Source organism: Alligator sinensis, unplaced genomic scaffold, assembly GCF_000455745.1.
Source record: "Alligator sinensis unplaced genomic scaffold, ASM45574v1 scaffold3_1, whole genome shotgun sequence".
NCBI lineage: Eukaryota > Metazoa > Chordata > Crocodylia > Alligatoridae > Alligator > Alligator sinensis.
This window is the reverse complement of record NW_005842465.1, coordinates 500891-508718: the sequence shown is the minus strand read 5'-3', so window position 1 is coordinate 508718 and position 7828 is coordinate 500891. Positions and strand designations below refer to the sequence as shown.

General features: G+C 48.9%; 1 long non-coding RNA gene across 1 annotated transcript in view; it reads right to left on the bottom strand.

Moving 5' to 3' along the window:
- The window catches only part of LOC102370906, a 49187-nt gene that overhangs the window by 40293 nt on the left and 1066 nt on the right, over positions 1-7828 (bottom strand). The window lies entirely within an intron of this gene.

Here is a 7828-nt window from a genome sequence, read left to right as displayed (position 1 = left end):
GAAAGAGTGATGCTGAGCAGACACAAACTGGAAATCTAGGGAGGAAAATGCCTTCCCTGCTCTCAGTTCTGCCTCCTACAGCTGCCATGCATAAGGACACCAAGTTCAAGACTGGGATTTCTAGGCTGACAACGTTCCCTTTCAGAAGAAAATAATTTAGGTAGTATGTCAGGAAAACTGCCCTAATGGCAAAATCTCTGTTAACATAGTTGTGATAGCATTTCCTCAAAGGAGGGACTGGCCATTCCTTCACTTGGGACTTTTAAATCCAGATCGGAGAAAGAAAATGCTCCGTGGGGAACAGCCCTGCAATTGCAAACTGCTCATATCATTCCCTCCAGCAATAGCCCTGCCTGCCAGCCTGCATGCTAATTAGATCCACAGTTGCTATTACAGACTAAGCCCACAGAGAAGTCACCAGCAATATTCTGGTAATTACTGTTTATTGTGGGAAAATGACAGATTATTAGGCCCTGAAAAGTAGAATGGCCTTGCCAGATTGCACACAGAGGCTGTTCTAGGCGTAACTAGGTTATGGCTATGCCCGAGTCCTCCCTGGACTAGAACTGTCCCGACTGCCTTCCCTCAGTGCACAGAACAGCCTTGGAAAAGTCAGAGGTCTTTAGAGCAAATAAGAAAAAAAAAACCCTTGGGCATAGACACAAGGAGAAGTGTACATATACATCTAGATGCACACCAGAGCTAGGCACTTTCCTAAAGCTACACACACAGACATACACAAGACACACTCAAAACACATGATACACTCAAAAGGTGTGTACATGCACAACTGCATGCAAATATACACCTGATCCCCAACACAGACAGTTACCCATCACTCAGCTGCATACACACACCCACAAGACCCCAAAGTACAGAGCCATCAATATGCATCCATACATAGACACACAGAGATATGGACTGGTGTTTCTCAAACTGAGGTACACGGACCCCTGTGAGTCTATGGGGGACTTTTAGAAGGTGTGCAAAAGGAAGGCATGGGAAAGCAGAAGGGAAAAAGGAAAATTAATGGAAGAAAAGGAAGAAAAAATAAAAGCAAATGATAATGTTATAAGCTCTCTCAAGGTATCCAAGTATTTAGTATTGCTGTACTGACATAAGGTATTACATTTTGTTCTGTGTCACTCTGAATCAGAGGGGCATACAGCAGAATAGGAAACTTTAAAAGGTGGCACGCAGCCCACAAAATTTTGAGAACCACTGGCTTATAGCTACACAACACATACTGGCACACCCCACACTAAAGCATGTAGATATGCAGAATGGATATGCCCTCACACCCACCGCTCATACACAGGTGACCCTTGAAAATACATGCTTGCACACATGTAGCCTTATCAGCCACATACACACCAATAAGCATGACAACATATATGGAGCTGCTGTCTGCACACGTGCTTTGGTACACGAGCAAACAAGTGTCTGTTGCATTGTGGTGTGAATCGCCTAGGGCAGGATTCCCAACTCTTAGTGTTATGTTTGTCCCTTGTCCCAGGGCCTTCATAAATAAGTGACTTCAGTCACAAGTGTAATAAAGTGCCACTAGACTAGCAGGCATAGAATATATTGGAGACATCAAGTAAAACTAAACCTTCATTGGAAATAGTAGATTCAACAGAAAGTAACTTCAGCTTCACATGTGCAGCTTCAACACACTCACATAACTTACGCTTAGCTCATGAGCAAAGCTTGCTGTTGGAGTTTTACAGTGGGTAGGGATCCTGGTTTTCTCCGATTTAAAAAATCCCCAATTTTCAGCTTTAAAAAAGTAACCCCAAATCCACATTTTCCATGATTAAAATGAAACCCCACTAATATATAGCTATATATAGCTATATAATATATATTTAGTGAGGTTTGGTTTCATTTTAATCATGGAAAAATTTGGGTTTTGGGTTACTTTTTTAATCCAAAAATTGGGGGGTGGGGTGGGGGGGTTGTAATCAAAGAAAACCAGGACTCTGGTGATGGGTACTTTGCTCTTCAAGATCTTTCTAAAATTCCAGTCCAATTCAATTACCCCAATCATCTAATCAACAAATGATCAATAAAAGACAATGGAGTTCCTGGAGCTTAGCCATTCATTGGCAGACAATAACCTAACTCAACACATTCGGAGCCAGGTCTTCAGATGGTCTAAAGTGCTGCAGGGTAAGTGGTTCTGAAGGAGCTAATCCAATTTACACCATTTGCAGATTTAGCCTTAGCCCCTACCTCCCAAGGAGGCACTTCACTCCCATTTCTGCACTCCTCGATCATGGCATTGTTTTGAATATTTACTTTTCAATCTGGATGAACTAGAATGCATCACCTGCCTGCACCCAACAGCCATCATGGGAGGTACTGGAGGATGGCTCCAGTTGCACAATATTATCTATGACTTCTGAGTGGGCAGAGGTAACACTTATCAGGAGAAGAAAGCTGCTGAGACCAAGACAGAGTTGAGGGAGAAGGAGCAATGAAGCCCTGGGAGGGAAGGTGAAAAGGTCTTCCTTCTTGGGCTATATGGGACCTGCCTGAAGCCCTGTTACCAAAAGAGAAGGGAGGCTCAACTCAAGTTGGCTAGCCTCACTCCCCCACGGCCAAATCTCTACCTGCAACTCTCTCAACCACCTACCTTGTGAAATGATGATGCAGAAAGACCTTGTCCTGCCTAGGAACAGTTGTGAACTTTTCCTAACCCCCCACTGCCTCCAGGAACCTGGCCCTAGCAGAGGTCAGTAGTGGTTCTCACAAACTTGTATGCAGGTGCCTACTTCCCCCCAGGGAAGCCCATGTGGACCCAGGAAACCAGTGTGTACCAATGGCCGTAAATAGCCACTTCTCTATCAGGCCCGTTACACTTGCATGGACACTCACTATGGCAGAGAGAAGGAAGCACTACATTATCAGCCAGCAGTTACGGCACACAATTTTGGGGGCGGGGGAGAGGAGGGGGGCAAAGGTCTTGGATCTTGGTGTGAGTATGTGAAACAGCCATTAGATGAATGCATAAACAATCCTGGAGCAGGGAAAAGGACCCAGGAGTCCCCTCTCCCAAGTGAGGGTCCTAACCATGCTCAGCCATGTCCCTACTTGCATCCTCTCTCCCTCTTTGGCCCCATGAGTCCTGAGCTGTTTCCTAAGCAGTGGCCCAGCTTCATCAGGAAGGGCAGAGGGTGCTCCCCACACCCCAGACCACTCCATAGCCTGGGGCTCAAGGCTCTCCAGCATTTGACATCTCTCAAGCTGAGAAGATCACTGAACCTGGGTCTCCCACATCCTCGGGCTGTTGTTCAACAGGTGGGAGGGGGGGCACCCCCTGCAGCCATGTGTTAAAAGAACAGTGTGATCCCTACTTGATGTTTGAAAGAGAGGTTGTTGATATCTCCCTTGAAGAGAAAGTCTCAGGCTGTGACCCCAGCCACTTTCTTCCTCCCCCCGCCCCGTTAAACAACAAATCCCCACAAAAGGATGGAAATTCAGACAGCCCCAATGCTCAGCTCTAGGCAGTCAGCATGTGGGTCCCTGGAATCCTTTTGCAATGCCTGACTTTCCCCGTGCACAGCCTAGAGATCCTGAGCGCCTAACACAAGTGTCACTCCAAAATCAGGGACCTGAAGGTCAGGACCTGCAATCCTCAGGGTCCCAGCATCAAAGCCACTGTGTGATCCAGACTTCTATGAAAGTTTCCCATCTATAAAACAGTAGCTTATGTTTCCATGGCACCTTCCAATATCAAAAGAGCTGAAGGCACTCTCCACAGAGTGTGTGGTGCATACAAGCAGCACTTCTCCCATCTCTGAAATGCAGCCACATCTGGGCAGAGGAGTCTGAGGTGCAAGGGGGCACAACAGTGACTTAAGAGTACAGAACAACATGACATGCATAGCTCAAGGATATCCTACCCAGAGAGCTTTGGCATCTCACCTACAATGGCCCATGTAATAGGTGTGTGGCACACACCACAGCAGAGAAACCAGTGCCCCAGTACTCCCTGGAGAAGCTAAGGAGATGCCACATTCAGCCTTTTGCTCTCTCCCCTCTATGCTCAACCCTTCACTTTGCAACTTATTCCTCCTTCCATGCCTCCCTTTTAACTTTCTCTTCTTTCCTCTTTCCTGCTTGCAAATCCCTCAATTACCATTCAAGTAGCTGTCTAAGTGAACTGCCCAATCCCAGTGCTGAGTACCCAGCCCCAAATTTAGCGGAGGAGGCATCGCCAGCTGCATCTCCCACTCACCCGGATGGCTGACAGTAGGTATAAGCCCTGCTCTGTTCTGTGAACAACAGACAGATTTTGCTTATGTGCATGGTAGTATGTGAAGCTTCCGGTACTTTGGATGATCTTTGTTTGCAGTCAATTTTCATTACTGCACTTGGATTCTTTACATAGATAAAGGAGGTAGAGCACACACACATGCATGCACACACGCATGCACACACACAGAGGTATCTCTACATAGAGATCACAAACACATTCACAGAGAGGCAGACCACTCGCTGAGAGCCGTGAAACCCACAAACGCCCTCTCACAGATCGACAGACACACATGCACAGTTCCATGCCGACGGAATGACGCCCTCACACTGAGTAAATCTATATTTGCTCTGGTAGCCGACCAAGGTAAATAGAAACTTCTCCTAGGATGTGTCTCAGTTACAAAAAAGCAGATCTAATGGAAGGTAATTATGGTGCTCTAGCCCTAAATAATACAGTTCCCACCATAACCTTTATTTAGCTGCTTTGATGACTGTACAAACTATTATTTTATATAATAAATGTGTCACCCACATTTTCATGTTCTAAATCTGTTTCATTCTTCTGTGGCTCCAGGCTCCCTTCCACACCAAAATGGCTTGGCAGCAGCTGTTCAAGACTAAGTGCCACTGGGAGAAGGCCAAAGCGGGGTGGGGGTGGATCGGGGGTGGGGGCTGATCTCTCTCTCCCTCCCTCTGTCCCTCACAAAGAGTGAAAGGGGCGCACTTGGCAGAGCACAGGAGCTCTGGGGAAAGTTCAGGGGGAGCTCCTGTAGCTGATGAAGCTGGAGGCTCAACCTGTGGGCCTCAATGGAGAGACTTGGCATATAGTTCATTTGATGGGTCTGACAGTGCTGCACTATGCAGGGCCAAGATCATGTCAGGGTCAAGACCTAGATAGGCATCTGGCTAGGGTCATCTGAACCCAGCACCCTTTCCTGCCTAGGCAGGGGGTCTGACTCAATGATCCGTTGAGGTACCTTCTGACCCCAGCATCTATGAGTCTATGTAGTACCAAGCTGGAAACACCAGAATGGATGCATAACACAGGGCTCAAAAAATCCTTAAAACATGCCAGAATCCTCTGACCCACATATTGAGGCCCTCAGTGACCTCTTATCCAAGATCAAAGAGGAAACCAATGGTGGAAACAGGCCTAGCACCCAGGTCTTCAGGCTGCTAGGTTTTGACTTTAGTCCTGAGATCACCCTTGTCCAGTTACACAGGATAGTTGGTGCCCCCACTTCATGTCTCTCATTCCAACCACTAGGCCAAGCTTTTGTCTTTACAGCCTCTTTAATCTGGTTCCCATAGTCCTTTTACTTCAGATAGTTAGAGCCAACTTAGTGGCCTGATTTTATTCCTAGAAGATCCCACCCTCCAGAGCACCCACGACTTCACCTACTGCTCCATCTCCATTCAGGGACAGAGCTGTGTCGTGGTACTCTAAACCAAATCCATCCTACATGGGGTTATGGTTTGGTTCTGATGCTATGGAGGATGAGGAATGAAATCACCAGGCTCAGGCCTGACTGCCCGTCTGCCAACTTTGTCCTCATGACACATCCCCACTTAAGACGGCTTTCTGAAGCCAGCCCTCACTGCGCTGTATGGCTCCAACGCTGCAGGCCATGGGAGCTGGCTGGTGGGGGAGCCTGGGAACTGAATACAAAAGCTCGTTCATGGGCTCAGGCATCTGCTGCCCTGGCCAAGATTATGGCGAAGAAGCTGTGAAGATGAAGTCCCCTCAGTGCTCTCAGGGGCTCCCATTCAGTCCAGGCCCTGCCTTAAGTCCTTCACTGATGAGGTTCAAAACTCAACCACTACCCTTCTGCAGGCCAGGGCTCTTCAGCACTACTCTTTCAACAGCCAGCAGTACACAGACCCCTTTACAAGGCTGGGACTGAAAGGCAGGTCTCCCACCAATGCAGTGCTCGAAGCCTCCATGTATTACCATGACTCCTTCTGCTAGCTACCACCTCTATCACTGCACACAGGGGCAGGCACTCATAGAGTTTCCTATTTGCTCTGTACACCTGCAACACATTTCCAGGGCCAACAACAGGCCTAAATCATCACCCTGATCTTACTGCACATGCAGCCCCTCCCCATCCCATACCCTGCTGTACTCCATGCATATGGACCACATGTTTGGCTGCCAAACATTTCTCCTCCAGTCTTGACTTCTGACCCAAACAGTGACCAAGGACAAGATTAACATCACAGGTACCTGCCAGAACCACAGCAGACAGAGAAGATGCAGGAAGGTGTAGGGGGGCTGGAGGGGATGTTAGCCAGTGGCTGAGAAAGGCAGCCACTTCCAAGAGGAACAAAGGTCCCAATGAGACAGCAGCACTGCTGGGTTCCCCTGCTAGACTTCCTACTGGAGCTGAGAGCAGAGGCTGGTGTGTGGGCTGAGGCAAAGGCAGACAGCTAACCTGCTCCAGGTGCACAGATCTTGTGATGAATACATAGATGGCTCCGATGGCCCAAAGGAGAAAGGCCTCACATTATTCAGAGACCCTCTCTGGTCAGTCAACGTGAAGCATCCACGGGCTCTGGAAAGGACATGGCAAGTTGGGAAGGCAGTTAAAGCCCTAAGGGTGATGGGAGTATGAGGAATCCCTCTCAACTGGACTCCCCTTCACAAGGATTGTTATCTGGGAAAGGTGGTGGGGCAGGTCAGGCATTCATGGTTAATGCACAGGCCTGGGGATCTGAAGTCTACCCTTGACTCAACCACAGACTCTCTGTATGAACCCAGGCAAGTCCCTTAGCCCCTCATGCCCATACCTACCTCCCAGAAACACATACCCTCCTGTTCTGCAACCTTATCCAGCCTCATGTCCCAAAGAACCAGCCTCTCCTCTCCTTCATCCCCATCTCCTTTCATCCCTGTCCCCTCAGTCCTTATCTCTGGGCATATCCAGTGCCTAGATCCCAGCTGCTCCTCTCACCTCAGAGGCAACCTAGAACGAAGTCCCTTCCTCAGTAGCCAAGCAGCCTCCCCTTCGGGTCTCCAGGCAGTCACAACACTTGTCAGGAGAGAAGCAACCCTGAGCATCAGAGGGGAAGCAACTAATTTTGCTTAAGTGGCAGAACATATGCAAACAGGCAGCTAATTCATTTATGGAAACAGAGCCAGCTGATAGCTGCCTGGCCCACGTGCCTGCAGCTGGTGTCTCAGGGGCTCCCCGGGGAGATGCTCCTCAGACGCGGTGCATGCTGACGTTTTCTGCAGCCCAGGCCCGTGGCAGCACGCACATCCTCCTTCCCCGTGTGACCATTCCTCTTCTAGGAAGGAGGGTGGAAATTTTCCAGGGTTTCACGCATGCACTGTGCTCCCAGACAGCCTGCCCCCTTGAGAGACAATGATCTGCCTGCCCATGGCCTTCAGCAGAGGGAAAGCAACTGCCAGCTTTACACCCAGGCCCTCCGAGCCTCCAGACATTCCCTCCCCCACGCAAGCTGCCAGCATCTCTGGGATTCCCTGACATGAGACATCCTCCTCAGGCAGATGGAACAAAGCCTGCCCTGCCATTCAGCAACGCTCCCCATCCTCAGCAAA